This window comes from Protopterus annectens, chromosome 16.part0 (genome assembly GCF_019279795.1).
Source record: "Protopterus annectens isolate FY-2018-M chromosome 16.part0, PAN1.0, whole genome shotgun sequence".
Lineage (NCBI taxonomy): Eukaryota > Metazoa > Chordata > Ceratodontiformes > Protopteridae > Protopterus > Protopterus annectens.
The window spans coordinates 808222563-808243053 of record NC_056750.1 but is presented as its reverse complement, the minus strand read 5'-3'; the positions used below and the strand labels follow the sequence as shown (position 1 = coordinate 808243053).

General features: G+C 39.8%; 1 long non-coding RNA gene across 1 annotated transcript in view; it reads left to right on the top strand.

The window, feature by feature from the left end:
* Positions 1-20491, top strand: part of LOC122791094 — a 712541-nt gene that overhangs the window by 106049 nt on the left and 586001 nt on the right. The gene's annotated exons all lie outside the window — the stretch shown is intronic.

The window sequence follows — 20491 nt, the reverse complement described above, 5'->3', positions numbered from 1 at the left end:
TGCAAATGGTTCATCTCCTAGATCCCTGCTGTACATATTTCACCTCCCAATCCCCTGCTTACACTTATCAAGGGTAGCAGAACTTGTCAGAGATTGGGATGCATGTGTAGGCTTAAAAAGGCCTTTGTGGTCATTCGCCTAGTAAATGCCTATGAACTTATGAATGTGTTTTTGAGAGGTAGAGGAAACCCCACACACACATACATGGGGAGAATGTGAACATCTTCACACAGATGCTGACAGGAGATGAAGAGTGAGCTCCAAACCCTTCAGCAGAGATCTTAACCACTGACAGCCCTTGCTTCCCCTAGTGTAGGCAGCTCCACTGCCTTTAGCTTTCTAGCAGACACAGCTGGAGGAACTGATGCACTCAGGCAAATGCTTTATATGTAGCCTTTAGGAAAACATTTGAATGGCTCGGTAATGCCATATTAGTTGAGACATTGCTGGCCATAGATATAAATAAATATGTAGCAGACAAAATGCATGAATGGCTACTTGATAAACAGTGATATATGACGTTAGGGCCTACTGTTTTAACAGACTTGATGCAGAGAAAAGAATATCTCTGGGATGAGTACTGGGGCTTCATTTGTTATTGCTTTACACTCATGTCATTCCTTTACTTAATGATGCCACAGCAGACAGTTTAAAGCTGTATAAAATATTCTACAGTCATCAGGTTTTGGTGATACTGCAGTCAAATTTAAATCAAACAGCTCTGCAGTCATACATAATAATGTTTTCATAGAAATTAATAAAGTTAATACATTTTGGAAAGATAAAGTATGGGCACATGTATACTGCAGGTAGTGAAAGGCACACATGATCTCAGTAACTTTAATTATAAACAGAATGTTTGAGACAGGGCAGTAATTATGAAAAAGTTGTCAGGGACTAAATTATGCTTCTTGAAGAATGGGGTATCCAAGCTCACCTTTGCCACAAATGTAAAACCTCAGTATTTAAAGACACAGAGACTATTTGATAAATTGCTTTGACAACTCATCAAGACAGGTGAAAACCAGTCTTTATTGGGTTTGAATTCAGGCTGTAAATGACAGATCACATAGATGAAGTTAAAGAAACTAGTTCAGAGTAGTCAATCATCTGAAAAACAAAAAGGTCCAAGTCAGAGACACCACACAATTACTGAAAATACCCATTGAACTTACCTTGGTAGATGGTACTGCCCACATTGATGTCAGCCTTGCTGCAAAGAATCTAGAGGCTACCTTACATTCTTCAAAGGAAAGAGCTTTACAGGTAGAAGGACAAGCCAGATTTCTCAGCCTGTCAGTCACCTAAAACAGCATAGCTGGTCGATTATATAAGTAGAGATCTCTGTAGTTTGGAATGATGTCTTTTTGTGGGAGATCTTGTTCAGATAAACAACACAGTGTTCATCAAGCCTAAAGTTAATATCAAAGTAGTCAGTGTGACTCCATTTACCCCCAGTCCATTGTTTCTTCAAAGCCTGCCTTGACATAGGATCCGACAAGCAAGTCTGTAAAGGAAACTACAGCTGTATTGCAAACTACAAGTATTTCATCAGGGCCACCTGCACTGGAGACCAAAAGCAACTGCAGGAAGGGTAAAAAGTACAGTTGTGTACACTTACCATAAATGTAGATGTTCGAGTGTATTCACTGTTGCAGTCCTAACAAAGGGTTATCTGGATCCGAGGATGTAGAATGTTTCCCCCTTCCTGAACCAAAAGATCTAGCGTCAGGGGAAGATGCCAAAGAGGAAGATGGGAGAGCCTGCAAAACAACGGATACCAATGCTGTCTGGGCCAGTCCGGAGTTATGAGAATAGTCCTTGGATCCTCATCCCTGATCTTCAATAATACTCTGGGAAGAAGAGGAAGAGGAGGGAAGGCGTACATTGATAGCAATGTCCAAGGGAAGGACAGAGCATCCACTTTCCAGGCCCTGCTGTGCTGTTGTTTGGCACAAAAGAGAGTTAGCAGATGGTTGTCTGGGGATGAGAAAAGATCCACCTTAGGAGTGCCCCAATGTTGAATGATGCTGTAAAAGACTGCTCTGTTCAGCTGCCACTCGTCAGGATCCAGGGTTTGCCTGCTCAACTGGTCTGCCAAAACATTGAGCCTTCCTGGAAGAAACTGAGCTAGGAGATGCAGGTCCAGGGATGCTGAAACGGACCAAAGATTCATGCTTTGCCTGCACAGGGGGTAAGAGTGAGTCCCTCCCTGCTGGTTGCTGTACCACATGGCCATGGTGTTGTCTGTCCTGACAAGCAGGGTCCCTAGAGAAAGAAGATGATTGAAAGCCAGTAAGGCCTGCTGAACTGCAATCAACTCTTTTAGATTTATGTGCAGGTGCTTCTGCTGGGCATTACAACATCCCTGTATGCATCTGCCATCCAGGTGTGCTCCTCAGGCATAGTCCGATGCATTTGTAGTCAGAACTTGAGTGGCAAGAGGTGTCCGAAAAGGCATGCCTTTGTTTTGTAGACAGGCTGTTGCCCACCATAGGAACTCTGTCTGCAGAGATGGAAGCAGATGAATCATCATATCCAGGTCCTCTGAGTGTTGACACCAAATGTTCTTGAGATACCATTGCAATTTCCTCATATGCAGTCTTGCATATGGAATCATGGGAATACAAGATGCCATGAATTCCAGAGCTTACAGGTACTTCTTTGCAGGGAGCTGGGACAGGTTTGTCAAGTCCTTGAAGTAAACTGAAAGAGTTGTCTGCTTCTCCTGGGTGAGATATGTCATCTGGGTGGCTGTGTTCAGACTCACTGCCAGGAATGTTATCTCCTTGGATGGTACCATTTTCAATTTTTCCACATTAAGAGGGTAACCCAGGGAAGAGAGAAGAGTCTTTACGAATTCCAGATCCTTTAATAGCTGTTCCTGAGAACTTGCTTGAATGAGACAGTCGTCCAAGTATGGGTAAATCTGAATTTTCGTCTGCCTGCAAAAAGCAATGACTGGGGCCAGACACTTTGTGAAGACTCTGGGAGCAGTAGATAAGCCAAAGTGCAGCACAGAGAATTGGTAATGTTGCTCGTCCACTCTGAAACGAAGGTACTGCCTGCAACTTTCCCTGATAGGAATATGCAGATAAGCCTCTTTGAGATCCAAGGTTACCAGCCAGGAATAATTTTCTAGAAGTGGTAGCAGCTGATGCAGAGTGAGCATTTTGAACTTTGGAATTACTAGAAAAAAGTTCAGAATGGAAAGATCCAGGATAGGATGCCAAGTGCCTTCTTTTTTTGGAACTAGGAGAAGCCTGGAAAAAAAGCCCTGGCCATCTGCTGAGCAGGAACTGATTCTATTGCTCCCAGATAAGACAGAGACAAAATTTGTTTTTCTGTTTCTGCCCTTTGTTTTGGAGGAACGTCCAGGAATCCCTTGGGAGCTGGAAAGGTGCGGAATTAAAACTTGTGCCCTAAGGACACCGTTCTGAGCACCCATTTGTCATCTGTGATAGTGGCCCAGGCATCTGCGAAAAGAGCCAACCTTCCCCCTAAAGGACTCTCCCAGCAAGCAAGAACAGGCAGAAGTTGTAAAAAGTCATTAAGAGTGTTTTGACTGAGATGTAGGCTTGGAGCGTCCCCTTTAGAAATGGAAGCCTGCCAACGCCTAGACCTTTGAGGGGTATCCCCCTGCCCCCTAGAAGATTTGTAACCTGTAGTCCTGGAACGGTTCTGTCTGCTTCTGTCAGGAAAGGTCTAACTGTTGGAAGGGTAATTTCTGCTAATGTGAGGGGGTTGAACTTGCAGAAAATCTTTAACAGTTTGCATGGACTTGGCCTTATCCTCCATCTTCTTCAGTACCTCCTCTGCTTTGTTGCCAAAAAGACTGTCTTTATGCAAAGGTACATGTAAAAGCTTAGCCTTGACAGGTTCTGGAAGAGGCTGTTCTGTGAGCCAAGCGTGCCTTCTAATAACAGATCCAGTAGCCGTAGCCGTGCTGGAGGCCTCATGGATGTCAAAACCACAATACAAAGAATGCTTATTGACCAGACTGGCTGAATTCAGTAAATCCTGCATGTCTTTACTGTCTGCCAAAATAAGTACACTTGCTATCCTAGACTTAATAGCCTCCAAAGTGTGCTGCTGGTACATCAGCATATGAAATAGACAATTGGTAGCCCTAATAGCTAGGGTGGCAGAGGTGTAAACCTTCTTGCCCCACCTATCTAGGTTCCTAGACTCCCTGTCAGAGGGAACAGGATTCCTGGTAACAGTGGCCTTAACTCCTTTAGGGCCCTGAGAAATAACCTCTGGATCTGCTAATGGATTCATGAAAAGAAACAGATGAGAATCAGGGACTCTGTAGTACCTGTCAGGTTTCCTGGGAGCAGAAGGAACCAAATTTGGAGACAAGGAATTTTCCAGAAAAATATCATCAACAACTTCCAGCTCAGGGGTAATAGCAAGAGGCCTATGCTGAGGTAAATCCAGAAACTCCCTAATCCGTTTCTTGGATTGGGGATAATCCTGACTTTCTCATTTAAAATGTTCTCTGAGGGTATTTAAAGTATCACCAAAAGAGAAGTCCTCTGGAGGAGAGGTCGAAGGGATGGACTCCTCTGCATCTGAATCCTCAAAAGGAGAAAAAGCCTGAGAAAATTCCTCTTCATCAGCAGAAATGCTGGAAGAATCAGAACCTGAGCAGGACAAAACCTCAGGAGAGGAGAAACATCCCTACTCCTTTTAGAAGGAGGAGGCTGAGAACCCCTAATAAGAGTCAACAAATCATTAGCCATTTTAACCATTTGGAATTGAAGTGAATGAGAAGAAGCTGGAGCCTGCCTTTTCACAGGCTTACGAATGGAAAATTTACCTGCCAGCCTGAACGATTTGGGAGGCCTGGCAACCGCCAAAGTTGCAGCAGAGGTTGAAGGAAGAAGTTTGCTGTCAAAATGCAAAACGGAGGCCTCGGACACCAGAGTCATCTTAGCCACTCTGGCTCCAGCAGAAGATGCGACTGGCGACAGGTCGGAAGGCAAAACGGAGTCTGAAGGCCTAAGGAACTCAGACTCAATCAAGGCCTGTGCTTGTACATCAGTGGACTGCAGGGAATGCAAAGGCGTCTCACTGGCTACCGCCTGACTAAAGACCAACTTAACCTCATCCGAGGACTTAGCTTTCTGAGGCCTGTCGTGTTCCTTATCCTTACGTTTCTTCAGAACATCCGAAGCCTGAAGACCGGTGGACGTCATACCAATGAACTTAGGCCAAACTCCAAAATGCCTAGCCAAAATCTTAGCCCGATGATGGATAGTACGCGGATTAAAGGAGGCACCGAGATTACACTTGGGAACGTTGTGGTCAAGGCCTAAACAAATAATGCAATAGGAATGAAAATCTCTATGGGCAATCTGCTTTCCACAGGTAAGGCAATTATTAACTTTTTCTGACATTCGTTAAGGCAAGAAAAGAAGATCCCCAATGGGGTACTTAGCTGTGGTAGACTTCAACTCTTGTAGCTGGAAACCAACAAAGGTAAACTGACGACCGACACTCGTGCATGAAAAGCTTCTGCTTCAGGCTCCTCGGCAAAGAAAACTGAGGAAGTGATGTTGTCTGCCTCCTTTTGTATCGGACGCCCTCACGTCCTTTACAACCGACAGCATTTTTACTTACCTTTGGCATTCTGGCCGACTGAGGGCTACCGGGAGCCGGATAACCCTTTGTTAGGACTGCAGCAGTGAAACACAATGAACATCAAACAGTTCTCTAGTTACAGCATGCAAACTCATTATTCTGTCTCTTCAGAACTGAGGTGGGCTGTGAGGGGGACAAAATAACTGAATAGTTTAAATCTGAACAAAGTGATGGTCTGATCACGAGACAGATTCCACTGTCAAGTCAGTGAAAGACTTACCAAGTTAGGACACCAAGTCCAGGGTATGTCAAAAACAATGGGCAGCAGAGGTAATTACACAGGCAAAGCCAAAACCTTTCATTATTGAAAAACATTATTGTAGTAAGACTCATCTTTAACCCAGATATTGAAGTTACCCACAACTAACCAGTTTGAGAACAACAAGACTGGGTCAGTGAGGATGTCTGTGAACCTTTGTGTGAAGCTTCTCAGATTCTTGGTGAATGGTGAGTGGAGAAACAACCCGCAGCTTGCTCCTTCACCCAAACCAGACCTTAGACAATTTCAGTGGAGGAAGACAACAAACTGAGACACCCGATATCGATCTTACCAGTTTGTAGACATTACACCACAGAAAGCCCGGGGAGGTAGATAAGGGTTGAACTTTTTTTCAGTCATATATTTATTTTGCATGATATTTTTCTGTTTCTGTTTTTGTGTTCCTGTCTTCCTCCATTGGCAATTTTTTTTTTGCTGCATATAGCACTGTGCAGTATATGCAATGTAACTACCATATTCCTCCTCCTCCTGTGCATGGCATTGCAGCTGAGTGCTGTCCCTATGTGCTGTCCACTAGCCATTTACAGACAGCTGTATTTGAGCAACCTAATAACAATCCACAGTACTAATTATAATTTAATTACATCTGTGTCATTGGCACTGCAATCATGACCAACAGCTGTGCATCAGCAGGCTGGTTTTATTTGGGGTAGGACTTAAACTGGACAGCAAAGGGATGCAGCAGTTAATGTTGTCACCTCACAGCAAGACGTTCTCTGTTTCGGTTCTTGGATGGGGTGCCTTCTGTTCGGAGTCTGCATATCCTCCTTGCATTCGTGTGAGTTTCCTCCTGGTGCTTCGGTTTCCTCCCACATTACAAAAGATATGTGCCTGGAGCATTTCTCCCTGGGCCTCTGCTGAAAATTAGTTGGTTCCAAGTTGGCCTTTCCTGGTAAATGAATGTTAAATAAAAATAAATAGATAATATCTGGATCATGTAATGAGCTGTTACTGTGTCTTCATTGTCTGGATTTAAATGAGATTACTTGCTATTACTATTATTAAAAGGGACATTCAGTTGGATGACTGTACAGAATTCCACTGGCAACCTCTCATATGTTGGTGGTGACAGTGTAGTTGTTACAGTATTTGTATTGTACAGTATTAGGGGTCATTTCAGGGCCACTTCAGACACTGCTGTAGGACTTGACTGAGTGAACCTGCCTGTGCCTTTATCTGGGATGTCTTTCAGTTAGTGTCTTTGTAGACATCATGCATGCAGTTATTCTTATTGCTCCTTATTTAAGGAGAACATCATTAAAGCCCCAGATATTGCTAACTGCAGACTAATCCTTGGCAATCATGTTTTAGAGTTGTTAAAAAGGTTTTCGTGTGATCATCATCATCATCAACCGCCTTTTTCCCATTTTCTACATGGGGTTGGGGTATCGCGTCAGTGGTTGCCATTTCTCTCAATTCAGTGGCACTTTCCTGCCTTCTTTGACTGTCATACTTAACTGCTGCCGGTCTTTTCTCACACAATCCATCCACCTCTTTGTTGGACACCCTAGTTTCCTCTTTTCTTCCTGTCTGTTTCAAATCTTTTTCACCAGATTGTCTTCTGCTTTCCTGCACATGTCCGAACTACCATAATCTGTTCTCTTTGACCTACTCTGTAATTAGAGCTACTTTACCTTCTGCTCTGATGTCCTTATTTCTTCAACTGTCTCACAGTGTGCATCCTACCCACCTACTTCAGGCACTTCATCTCCTTCACCTGTAGCTTCTTTAACTGCTCTCCTTTACTGCCCAGGTTTCTGTACAATACAGCAGTACTGGTTGCACCACTGTTTTGTGCACCTTACTTTTCAGATTTTTTGGCATTCTTCTGTCATACACTACACCAGACAATGTACTAGTTGGCTGCATCTCCTCTGATTCTAGCTTTGACCACCTCATTCAGACTTCCCTTCTCCTCAGCCAGCCCTCCCAGATACTTGAAGCTGTTAACCTGTTTCACCGTTTTCCCTTCTATATGGTGATAAAACTGAAAAATAAAAATACATTTCATAGTCTCTTGGAATATAACACTCAGTCTTCAGAAATGTTGCAATGTAAGACCCTCTTACTAGGTGCTATAATATGCTAATAGGAAGAGATAACTGAAATAGTTATTCTTGACCGTCTTTGATTTCTTATTATTATATTTGTAGTCATTATTTTAAATAACCATTTAATGCCATGAGTACAATCAAGTCCCTTTTATAGAGGAGATCTGGGAGAACAAAGAAGTGACATCACTTGCTTATGGTCACACATGATGCAACCTGGAGGTGATGGCATCTAAAACCAGATCTCTACCTTACAAACACATTAACCATCGGACTAAATAGAGGATGGTGGAATTCCAGATGTGCATTTCCAGATAAATACTTTGAAATAACCCAGGCATACTAATAGAAAAATATTTACAAATGTGTAACAGTCTTGTTGTGCATTTAAGAATTTGGCAAGTAATGCATTCCACACGTAACTATAAAACTCTGATTTAATAACAACTACAACTTGGTCTGTGCTTTTTCAGTTCACCATCAGGAAATGCATTTATATCACATACCATTAGAAGAGGTTAACTTGTACGAAATCAGATGAATGATAACACTTGTGCTACCCTTTCACAAGATTGTACATCTCATTTGATTTTGCTGTCAGAAAACTCAGTCAGCCAAACATAACAAGCAAAAACAGATAGATAAATAAATACATATGTACATAAGTACATTAAATAAATAAAATCTTCCAGTGTTTGAAGATCATTGGAATGTCTCAAACTGGAGTATTTGCCACTGTTTAATTCTGTTATGCAGACTGCCAGGTAATGTGGATTGTATCTAAAAGCAGGATTCAGAAAGGTGATTGAGAGATTAAAACCTCAGAAACTTTGTGTTGTGGAGTGCTACGAGGACTAGCTTTCTCTCTTTTGTTGTTTACTATGTATATGCTGCCAGTTTAAAATATATAAGAAGGTGTTGCTTTGATTATTGCTAGTTTTTGCTTCAAACTACTAATATTTCCTAGAAAGTTTCTAAAATTTAGATGCAGTAAAATGAGAGTTTTGAAACTTTATTTAACAGCCTGTGAGACATTACTCTAGCAGGGTAAGCTTATTTAAGGCTTCAAAAAAACTATACCAACAGCAAGCATAGGCTTCTGTTATAAGAGAGCCCAAGTGTATGTGTGATGGTGACAGAATTTATTTGTTATATGGGAAGTATACAACATGATGGGGAGCAGGAAAACATAAGCCCTAGCTGAAATGGTATAGTCAGTCATAAAAGTGCCTAGGGAATGACCGAGCCTCATGAGTCTTTGATAGCAACGGCCATGATATTATACATGATATTGTACTCATGGTTTTTTGGGTGTTCTGTTTTTCTCTGCAATGTCTCACCACATTTTTTGTGTGTTTTCCAACCACTTGGTAATATTAGATAATGTGCAGTGGTAGATATCCCCTTTTCATATATATGCACCCATTCTTTCAGAATTCCAAATTCACTAAGAGTTTTGCTTGTATGCCCCACAGTTTGGATACTGTTGGGGCAGAATGGTAGTATATCTGCCTCCAAACCTGAAAGTTGTAGTGTCTGAACTCTTGTGGATTGAGGACATTCCTCAAACTCTGGCATCTGAGTGCAGCATGTAATGCTACATTGATGTGCTGTGTTATTATTTAGGTAAGGCATTAAACAGAATATTCTTCTTGTGCTGTTGGTTGTAAGGTCAGACTAAAAGAAACTAACGGCATTAGTTACAGAAAGGGAAGAATAAAGTCGTCATTGTCTAAATCAGCAGCTCTTTTTCATGAAATAAGTATATGCAATTTGAAGTGTGTGTGTGTGTGTGTGGGTGGGGGGGGCATGAGTGCACACATTGACTGATGCTACACATGCAATAATTTCACTACTTATCTTAACAATCCTTGCAAACCAACTTGAGGTATAATCTATAAGAATACAACATTTTCTTCATCCAAACATCATTCCAAACGTTCTGTCAAATACCACTGTGACATCCCCATGCAAGGCCAGTAATCAAGGAGCCAGAATCCTCACCACTGACACTGGAGCGGGACGTGCACTTGGAATACAAATGGTACACTTAGCATTTCCAGATGCAGACCTCTCTGCGTTAAGTACAACTTCCCTTAAGAGCACACAGGGAACACACACAGCCCAGGGTCTGGATGTCTATATGTCTGTCTCCCTTCAGGTCCCCAATAAGACTCCCCACTGGTGTAGCTGTAGGGTTAGGTCCAAAGCCAAGTGTCCAAGCCACGTCCTCAAGTACCTTCTCTGTGAATCCAGTGCTTTGTGTCCCTGCCCCAAGTAGCAGACACACACACACACACACACACACCCACACTCTTTAAGATTTAATTTTCTTTCACACACATACACACACACAGAGACACACCTGGGAAAGGCTGGCACAGATTACCCCCTCTTCCAGATCTGCCCAGACTATAAGGTAGATTCACTGCCACCAATCCATTACCATAAAGCTCTTACAAAGGGTATCTAATTATATGGCACAATATTAATACTAATACAAATTATAGTAGTTGACCAAGGCAGCTAAGCCTTCTGGAGTGGCTTACACAGTGTCACGAAATAAATATAAGTGCTTTCAAAGGTTAGATACTTTCTACAAGGACCAGCCACAATAAAAGTTTTAAATATATTTAATAATAAGTAACAAAAGAACATGAAAATATGACAGTAAACCAGAGTTCAGATTACACAAAGTATTGAAAAGAACATTGATGGACAGACTCAGACAACTAAAGGAAAAACAATATTTGAACTAAGCTTCACTATATTCCTGACTAATCTAAAATAATTACTGTTCCCTAGTTAAGTTACTTAATACCACAAGGCAAGATGATGTGGATGAGGGTCTTTCTAGTCAGGTTCCCCAAAATAGAATACTCTGAGATTTCTCTTTGTAATATATAAAATATAATTTCCAAGAGGGCTGGCAGAATGACCTCATCTGGTCACCTGATTCTAGGTTCTCACAGTATTCCCTTTTGACGCTGAGACAGGAATTTACACATCTAAATATTTATGGCAGTGCTTGAGGCTTCCCCTCTTTTTACTGAGCTAATGAATAAAGGCCTTTTTCCCAGACCTAGCATCTCTGGTCCTATTCAGCACTGTGGGATACCATTTTAATGGTTTAACAGCTCATTTACATTTCCCTTATTTTTCTTAAAGCAAGCTAGCTGGTTAAACGTTGCTGTCCCACTATACACTTTTAAAACATATACATTTAATTCAATTACAATAATACATGTACATTTCTTTTCATTTCAGCAGGGTGCACTGTTGATACATTTTAACACAAGCAAACCTCACAAATACATTTTCAGCATAAGCATCTGTACAAATCAGTTTGATATACAAATGACATACAGTTCTAAAACACCTGCAGCACAAGCATCTTGTATAAATCAGTTTGATATTCAAAGGACATATCATTCTTTACAAAACTCCAGCTGGCTACGCTGGCACCATATCATCACAACCACTTCCAATGTTAGCCTAGTTTTAATGTCTTCACAGTGTTTAGATTCTCTTAGTGGAACTGTGATGGGTGCTTTTCTTAATGCTGACATCACCTTAGTTAGAAGAGTCATTTGTCTTCTGTATCTGATAACGTGCTAGGTTTTAGCAGTAAATCAAATATTTGTGGTTTTCACTGGAATTATATACAGAAAGTAATAGCAGACCCAGTGCAGGAAAAAAAAACATGATGCATTCAGTTTTCGGGGGTAGTACAACCTGATGCTCAACTTGCTTATCTTCCTGTGGTGTTAAATTATGTGATGGAAGGATTAGCCCTGAAGGTCTATTGAGGGATTGCTCAAAGCCATAGTAGATCTCCTCCATCTCTTTCTGTCTGCTTTCTCATTCCATGTTCTTATCAGCAAGGTGGACAAAGAACTTTGACTACAGAATTTAGGTTCTGTTTTGCTTTCAGTAGGTGGTGCCTGCAAGGTAGGTCCCAACATGATCAGAGCAGTAACTTGTCTGTAGGCTTGATAATTGCATTTGTAACTTTAACATCATGTATCCCTTAAATTTTCATGAATACTAAAAGCAGAAGCAGAGGTGGCTATCAGGATTCGGAGAATGTTGTCCCTGTTATAATGAGGAATTCACCTTTAGTTGTGGTCTTCACACTGATAAATTTACAAAATACAGATGCAGTAAAACTAACTTGATAGTTGCATTTACAGTTTTCTGGAGTTCAACACATTCATTAGCAATAATAATTATAACATCATAAATTAAATTTAACAGTACACTGGTGCTGTAACAATGAGCCAAGCTGTAGTACACCTGGTGTGATGCAGTAATGTTGTAACAATGTGCCAAGCTGAAGTACACCTGGTGTGACACAGTAGTGTTGTAACAATGAGTTGAAATTCACAGACACCAACAGCAAACTGTAAAATCCACAATAAAAAGTGTCAGGACCAGAAACAGCAACTAGTTCAACTTTATTCACTAGAACAACTACAATTAGTGCTTTTGTCTGTGATAAACAGACTTTATCAGATGAAATACACTTGAATACTCCACCATATTTAAAACTTATCCCATCATCATGTGACTTTTAATGTATCCCATTTAAAAAGCCCACACACAATTATATGGATTGTCATCACATAAAACTAACAGAACCACCTGAAAACATGCTTAGAAAGGAAGAAAAAATAATTAAACAACCATTAAAATAATTATTAACAAAAATAAATATAAATAAATCATCTCTGCAAAGCTTTAAGCTTTAAAACTGGCTGAACATATATCAACTCATTTAAGCTTGGACTCACACTTGCATTACGTTTCAATTGCCACTGCAGTTCCTTTGTATCCAAATGCAACCCCAAAGGAACACCCCTTGGATTTTTGATCAACTTCTCCAAAACAGTAAATTTAAAACAATGTGTAGGATGCAATTTAATGTCCCTACCCAAAGCTTTTGTTTCTTGCGCTTTAGAAATTGCATACACACGTTCCCTTATTCTATCTTTTAACATCCTTTCTGTCCTGCCCACATAAAAGAAGTGCAAGACTCACACAGGACTGCATACACCACTCTTTTTGCATTGCAATTATAATTACCTTGAATTTGATACATCTTCCTATTGATAACAAATGTCTGGGTACATTTGGACTAGTTGGACTAGTTGCCGTTTCTGGGTCCTGACACTTTTTATTGTGGTGTTGTAACAATGTGCCACACTGTAGTACACCTGGTATGATACAGTAATGCTGCACCAATGAGTCAAGCAAAAGCACATCCGGTGTGATACAGTAATTTTGTACCTATGTGCCAAACAAAAGTACACCTGATGTGACGCAGTAATTTTGTAACAATGTGCCAAGATGAAGTACATCTGGTGTGATAGAGTTAACGCTATAAAAATGAACCAAGCTGTAGTACACCTGGAGTGATACAGCAATGGTGTAACAATGAACAAGGCTGTAGTATACCTGGTGTGACACAATAATGCTGCAACAATTAGCGAAGTTGAAGTACGCCTGGCATGATATAGTAACACTATAACAGTTAGCCAAGCTAAAGTACATGTGGTGTGATACAGTAATACTGTATGAGTAACTCAGTCTGTAGTATACCTTATGTGATACAGTAATGCTGTAACAATGAGCCAAGCTGAAGTGCACATGGCATGATACAGTAATGCTGTAACAATACGCCAAGCTGTAGTACACTTGATGTGATACAGTAACGTTGTAACAATGAACAAAGTTGTAGTACAGCTGGTGTGATACATGATGCTATATAGTGAACTGAACTACTCCCAGCACTTTGCCAGAAAGCAACCCCATGTAGCAAAAGACTAAGGGAGATAATACACATTTGGTAGCCTGAAAATGGGACCCAGGATGCTATTTTCTGTTAAAAAAATGGCTGCATAAAGTGAGCAGAGGGTAGTAGTAAACAGAATCCACAGAGAAAATGGAGTAGTTACTAGTGATATGCCACAGGTTTCCATTGTGGGTTTAGTATCCTTCAATATCTATATCAGTGACAGTTTGAAGAGGGTCTTAAGGGAAAATCTGTCTACAAGTCAGATAAAGGTTTTAATAGGATTGATAGAGGAAATGTAGTCGATAACATGATAAGAAAAATGTAAGATTAGAATAATAATAAAATGCTGGCAGTTTAATTTTAAGGCACAGAAGTGCATTGTTCTGTCGTAGAGATATCTGGTAAAGTACTATCTGAAGTACTCCATACTTTTGTGAATAATTTATTTCTGTAAGGACACCAACAGAATACAAATTGTATGGAAAAGACAACAATAATGGTTAAGGTTCTGTACCAGAAACCTCAGGAAGATTGACAAAAGGAATCTAATATGCTACTGTGATACTGCTCTATTGCTGTTCACTGCCATTGTGTATCCTCACAAAACCTGGTTTATAAACTTACTAGAGTTCCTATTAAGGATGACACCAAATTACTTCTCGGCTGCACACCTTGGCCAGCGTTACGCAGTATACAAGTGAAGACAGTGGAAATCAAATACCGGATTACAGAATAAAGTTGGTTAGAGGCGGAAAGCCTTACTCCTCTGCACTAAGGTAGCAGACAGGAATCTCCAGTATAAAAAATGACAGAGGAAGTAAGTCCAAGTAGAATATATTAAACAAGCCAATAAAACAAGCTAGGAACAGTGTGACTGCCACATGCTTTGCTTTTGTGTTTAAAGCTCATGTTCTACACCAGGTCTGTTCAGTCTAAACAATTAATTGTTCAAATGAACATCTTGCCACCAGATGTCTTAATGCTAGTGTTTACACAAGATATCTGATTTTGGTTATGAATTTAGAATTCCAGTAATTCTTCACAGTGTCTTTTCCTTATTTTGAGTTAGCATTTCCTTCTCTCTAGCTAACAATTATTGTTCTGTTAAAGTTCCTTAATGTAGTTAGACAAAATTGTGATCCCCCTGTGTTATACCTGACTTTATGTATGCCTTTGATCTCTAATTTCCCTGCTTTCTTTTTGCCATAGCTCATATTCTCCTTCCTTGTTTGCTTTCATATTAATTCAATACTCGTTCAGCTAGGTTTTATTAGATCCCCAAAATAACTTAACTTTGACCAGATTTTATAACACTTTATTACATTTAGCATTAGAAGTGGCTAAAAAAAGAAAAAAAGAAAGAAAGATGTTGTGAGATGAAAATGTGATTTGTTAGAATATCTTTTGCATACTGTATGTTGCAAAATAAACCAAACACTACAGTGTCCCGTCTTTTCTAAAAATAAATGTATGAAGTAGACTTTTCTCAAGATAACAACTACAGTAATGTGTGTGTGTGTGTGTGTGTGTGTGTGTGTGTGTGTGTGTGTGTGTGTGTGTGTGTGTGTGTGTGTGTGTGCGCGCGCGCGCACACATGTGTATGGGTGTGTATCGACCTATATAATTATATTATATATGGTTGTATTACTTTCTGTCAAACATGCACATTGTCACTGTCTGTTTGGGTGAAATCATTTGATTGATAGAACCAGATGGTTGAAATGTGTCAAAGTTTTAAGCCCCTCCCCCAACCCTGAGAACAGCTGCCTATGCAGAGTTGTTCACAGAAACCCTGTGCAGCCATGCCAGTACATGCACAGAGACAGTTGTGCATATCAGAAGTAAGCTCAGAACTAACTCCACTGGTAGAATCCACACATAAACAGACTGTACAACAAAATAAAAAATCATAGCCAAGATTTGGAAGTGCTACACCCAGCATGATAAAAACACTCTCATCAAGCTAAATAAACAATTAACATAGTAAATTAAGTCTGCTGAAGCCAAATTTGAGATACAGATTGCATCTCAGACAAAGGACAACTACAAGGCTTTCTCTAGCTACATCCAAAACTTCAAAGAAAGCACTTAGCACTGTTCAGAACTGATTGTAAATGGAGCCATCTTCATGAAGCTGGAAGACATAGCAATTCTGCTGGCTGAAAATACAGCTCCAATCTTTCCCTCCTGTCAGAAAATAACATCAAACTAATGCCACAAACTATCCTTAGGGAGCAGGTTCTAGATACACTCTTACTGGCCAAAAACACTGCATTGATGGGCTGTGATAGCATTCCAAGATGCCTCCTAAATAGCCTGAAACATGACCTTTTGGGACAACTGGAGTCAGTTTTTAACCATAGCCTCCAGACAGGCTTTGTGCCACACAAATGGAGAACTGCAATAGTCATCCCTCTGCACAAGGGTGGGATATCAACAGGGCATGAGAACTACAATCTCATAAGTCTGACTAGTCTCATGCAAAGTCATGGAAATAATTATCATGGACATGATTAATAAGGACACAGAAAACCTTCAAACATGGGATTCATTACAGTTTTGTTTCATCAAGTGCAGATCATTCTTGCTCAGCTTGGGAAACTTCTTTGAGAAGCCAACCAAAACAATGGATGAGGGCAAAATGGTGCATATCGCCTAGCTTGACTTTGCTAAAGCATTTGATACAATACCACACTTGGGCATTGTAAACAAGCTCAGGGATATAGGCATAAACCCATATGTTACAAGCTGGATAGCCATCTGGCTCTCAGATAGGACCCAGGTAGTTAGGATAGAGGAGACCACCACCACAAAGAGGCAGGTCACTACTGGTGACCTTCAGGGGTCTGTGCTGGGTCCACTCCTTTCTGACATCTGCTTCTCAAAAGTCAAGCCACTGTCAAAGCCTCTGACTGACCAAGTTCACAGATGATTGCAAACTAGGAGCAGTCATAGAATCCTCCCAAGACACTAACATCCTACAGGAAGGACTAGCACAGACAAATGACTGGTACCAAATCCACAGCTTAAAACTCATTGCCAAGAAATGGTACCATCTGGAAACTCAGCCACCTCAGGAAATTACCTCATTGTTAGCTCTCCCTTAAGAGTAGAACTAGTAGTCAGGGATTTGGGTACGCATGCAGATAGCAACCTGGCTTTTGACCAGCATGTGTCTAAGATAGTAAAGAAATCAGTCTATGTTGCTTAACTTATAAGCAAGGGCATGGTAGCTAGGTCCAAGGAAGTCATTCTTCCATTGTATTCGGCCTTCAACAGGCCCATCAATAACCATACAACTCCCTCTTTGCTATGTACCTAACCAGGCACATGCAACAAATGGCATATCCACAGAGATTCCTTACAAAAAGAATAGAAGGCATAAACAACATGTCCTATACATATCACCTCAAGGCCCTATCTCTATACTTTATTTCCTGTAGACTGTTGAGAAGTGATCAATGCCTGGCATACAAATTATCCTTGGATCCCACTCTGGCTGACCATTTGCATATCCACAAAACAAATGCCATCAGAATTATGCAGTCTTGGGATTTAAACTTTGCTTCTGACATAAATAGGACACACTGAAGCAACAGGTATATGTCTCAGAGAATTCCCCTTCTCTGGAACAGACTTCCCGTCTATGTGAAGCAAATCTCTTCCCTAATCTTGTTCCAAAGAAATCTGGACCAGTGAATGGGAAATTGGAAGTATATCCTGGGTCTAGCACCTATGTCTCTGATGGGCAGAGGCAGCCTGTAAATCTTGCCATAGCTTACATATACCCCATAAATAATCTCTAAGGCACATAAACTTGTGAGATACAACTGGGATGTTTGGCTAGAGTTATAAAGGCCTCAGTAGTCATTAGCCTAGTATACACCTATGAAGCTATGAAGGAGATCGGCAGTCACTGGTTTGGGGAATATTCCCTAACTCCGGGTTTGTGCAATCTCATAGTTTGTATGTATCTTTTACAGGGAGCATGGGAATGTTAGGGGGCTGACCCAACCCCCCACAAAAAAGATTTGATGTTGGTTTAACCTGATCTGGGGTAATCCACAGAACATGCACAGCGTGCACTGACATTCCATGTTTTTACATTGATATTTTGACATGAATATTGTCAACAGTTGACAAAGAATTTTATATATATATATATATATATATATATATATATATATATATATATATATATATATATATATTTATAATACACATTTGTGTGTGTGTGTGTGTGTATATAAAATCCACAGACACATACACACGTGCGTGCGCACACACACACACACACACACACAAAAACTGATGTTTCAACTTCATTATATTGACACAGAAATCAGGTCATAGAAATGACTGAAACTACATTCGACTGAAAGTGCATTTGATTGATAAGTCATTGCATCAAAAACATTCTACACAACATATATACCACAGTCCCTGAACTTATATATTCTAACTCCACAGTCCCACACCCACGTAGAAAAAAAACACACAGACAGACAGACACATACACAGACACATATACACACATGTGTGTGTGTGTGTGTGTGTGTGTGTGTGTGTGTATATATATATATATATATATATATATATATATATATATATATATATATATACGTATATACATCAAATTAGTGCTGGTGTACAAATCATTACAATGTCTACTGCCAGCCCAAGGCTCCCTGTTAGTTCATCGAAAATTCAGTTCAGTGAACGGCATTTTTGTTGCACTTACATTGAACATGCCATTTGTCAAACTGTTCATACTAAGATCACAGTACAGTGAAGATCGGAAAATTTGCCCTTTAGTCACTGTAGTGCGATCTCGGAGTTGGTATATATAATTAGCTGGGGGTGTGGGAGGCACAGCCCACACATAAGATTGGAATTTGATTAACGGCATTTCCGATGAAATGCCATTCTTTAGTGAGTTTTTGGTGATTTAATATAGACCCCCCAACCCACACACAGTGTTCTAAAATTACCTCCCTTACAATTTCCAAAATTAAAAATGAGACTAAAAAAACACCTATAGACTTTTACAATTTTTAATAAAATGAGTTTTCAGTGAAATGTGCTTTCAGTCAAATGTGATTGTTTTTATCAGTTGTGTCACCTGATTTTTCTATCAGTAGAATGACCCTCTGATCAAATGTCATGTAACTATATATAAAGATATTTATATAAAAATCTTGTATCATCTCGTCAAAGGTAGCTTTGACTGAAGTACAGATGGTCGGAAAAACAGATTGATAGTACATTTGATTGCAGGTACACTTGATTGAAAAGTCATTTTGTCACAAAATGTCTAAACAACATATGCACCGCAAAAAAAAGCTTTTTTTTTCAGGCAATCCCCGTGCAACCCCCCCCCCCCCAATACCCTCCCTTAATTATATATTTTAATGCCATAGTTATACTCCAGGGGAGAAAATAAAAAAAATCATACACGGTGAATCAGTGCTGGGACACAAACACAAACCTGCACAAATCCGGGATACAACATGACAGTGGGTATTGCCTATTCTCTTCAAATCATCTAAATTATGTCCCCAGCAACTCCCATGTGCAAAAACAATACTAGAAATGACATTTATAGACTTTACCATGAAATGACTATTCAGTCAAATATAGCTGCAGTCAAACGTACTTTCATTTTTTTGACCAATTGTACTTCAGTCTAAGCTACCTTCAACAAAATGATGCACAAGCATATACTTATATAGACAGATAGAGAGATATAGACATATAAATATATGGATCTGCTTCACTTGATCTGAAATTCATTTGACTGGCTTTCATTTGACCGGCACCCAACCAACTAGCTTTTTCCAGAACTTAAAAACTACTTACTTACCCTCTTAACAGAAACTGGACAATGTACAACCAAACTAGGTGTGAGGCTACACCCCCACACAGCACCTGATTATATATACTAATGCCAGGATCACACTACAGTGGAGAAAAGGGCATATACCTTTAACTTGCCTTACACTATTCTACACGCTGCTACTTCTGCTGGGAATGCACAAAAAATTCGTCAAATTACTTTAGTTACTTCCCATAAAAATGTAAAGAGACAAACCCACATTTAGAAACACTACAACACTACTTTCTACATGACTATTGGTATTCTGATAGTCAGCACTGTAAGTTACAGTAATTGTTTTTATCACAAGCAAGTCACAGGTGAAAGGAAACCCACAACAAGCCTATGTCTTAAAAGTCAGTCAAATGAGTTGTCAGTAATTTGAAATTCAGGTAATTTGGGTGTCGGTCAAATGAAAGTCAGTCAAATGAGTTTTAGGTCAAGTGAAGTAGATCCAAACATATAGCTATAGAAATAGATATATGTATATAGTTGCATAACATTTAATATAAATATGTGTGTATATATATATATATATATATATATATATATATATATATATATATATATAAAGTGCGTGTGTGTGTGTGTGTGTGTGTGTGTGTGTGTGTGTGTGTATCAGTGTATTCCAGGATATACAGGGCAGTGTATTAAATGTACGACACAAAAGAACATTTAAAAAATATCCCTTCCTAATAGCGTTTACAGTTTACTGATTTGCATCAGTGTTTTGCCTTCAGACATATCAGAAACAGAGTTATTGCGGACTCATTTTTTCTGGCTTATGTAAGGTGACATAAAACAATTTTTCGCGCAGTCTCTGCACAGTGTAACACATTATG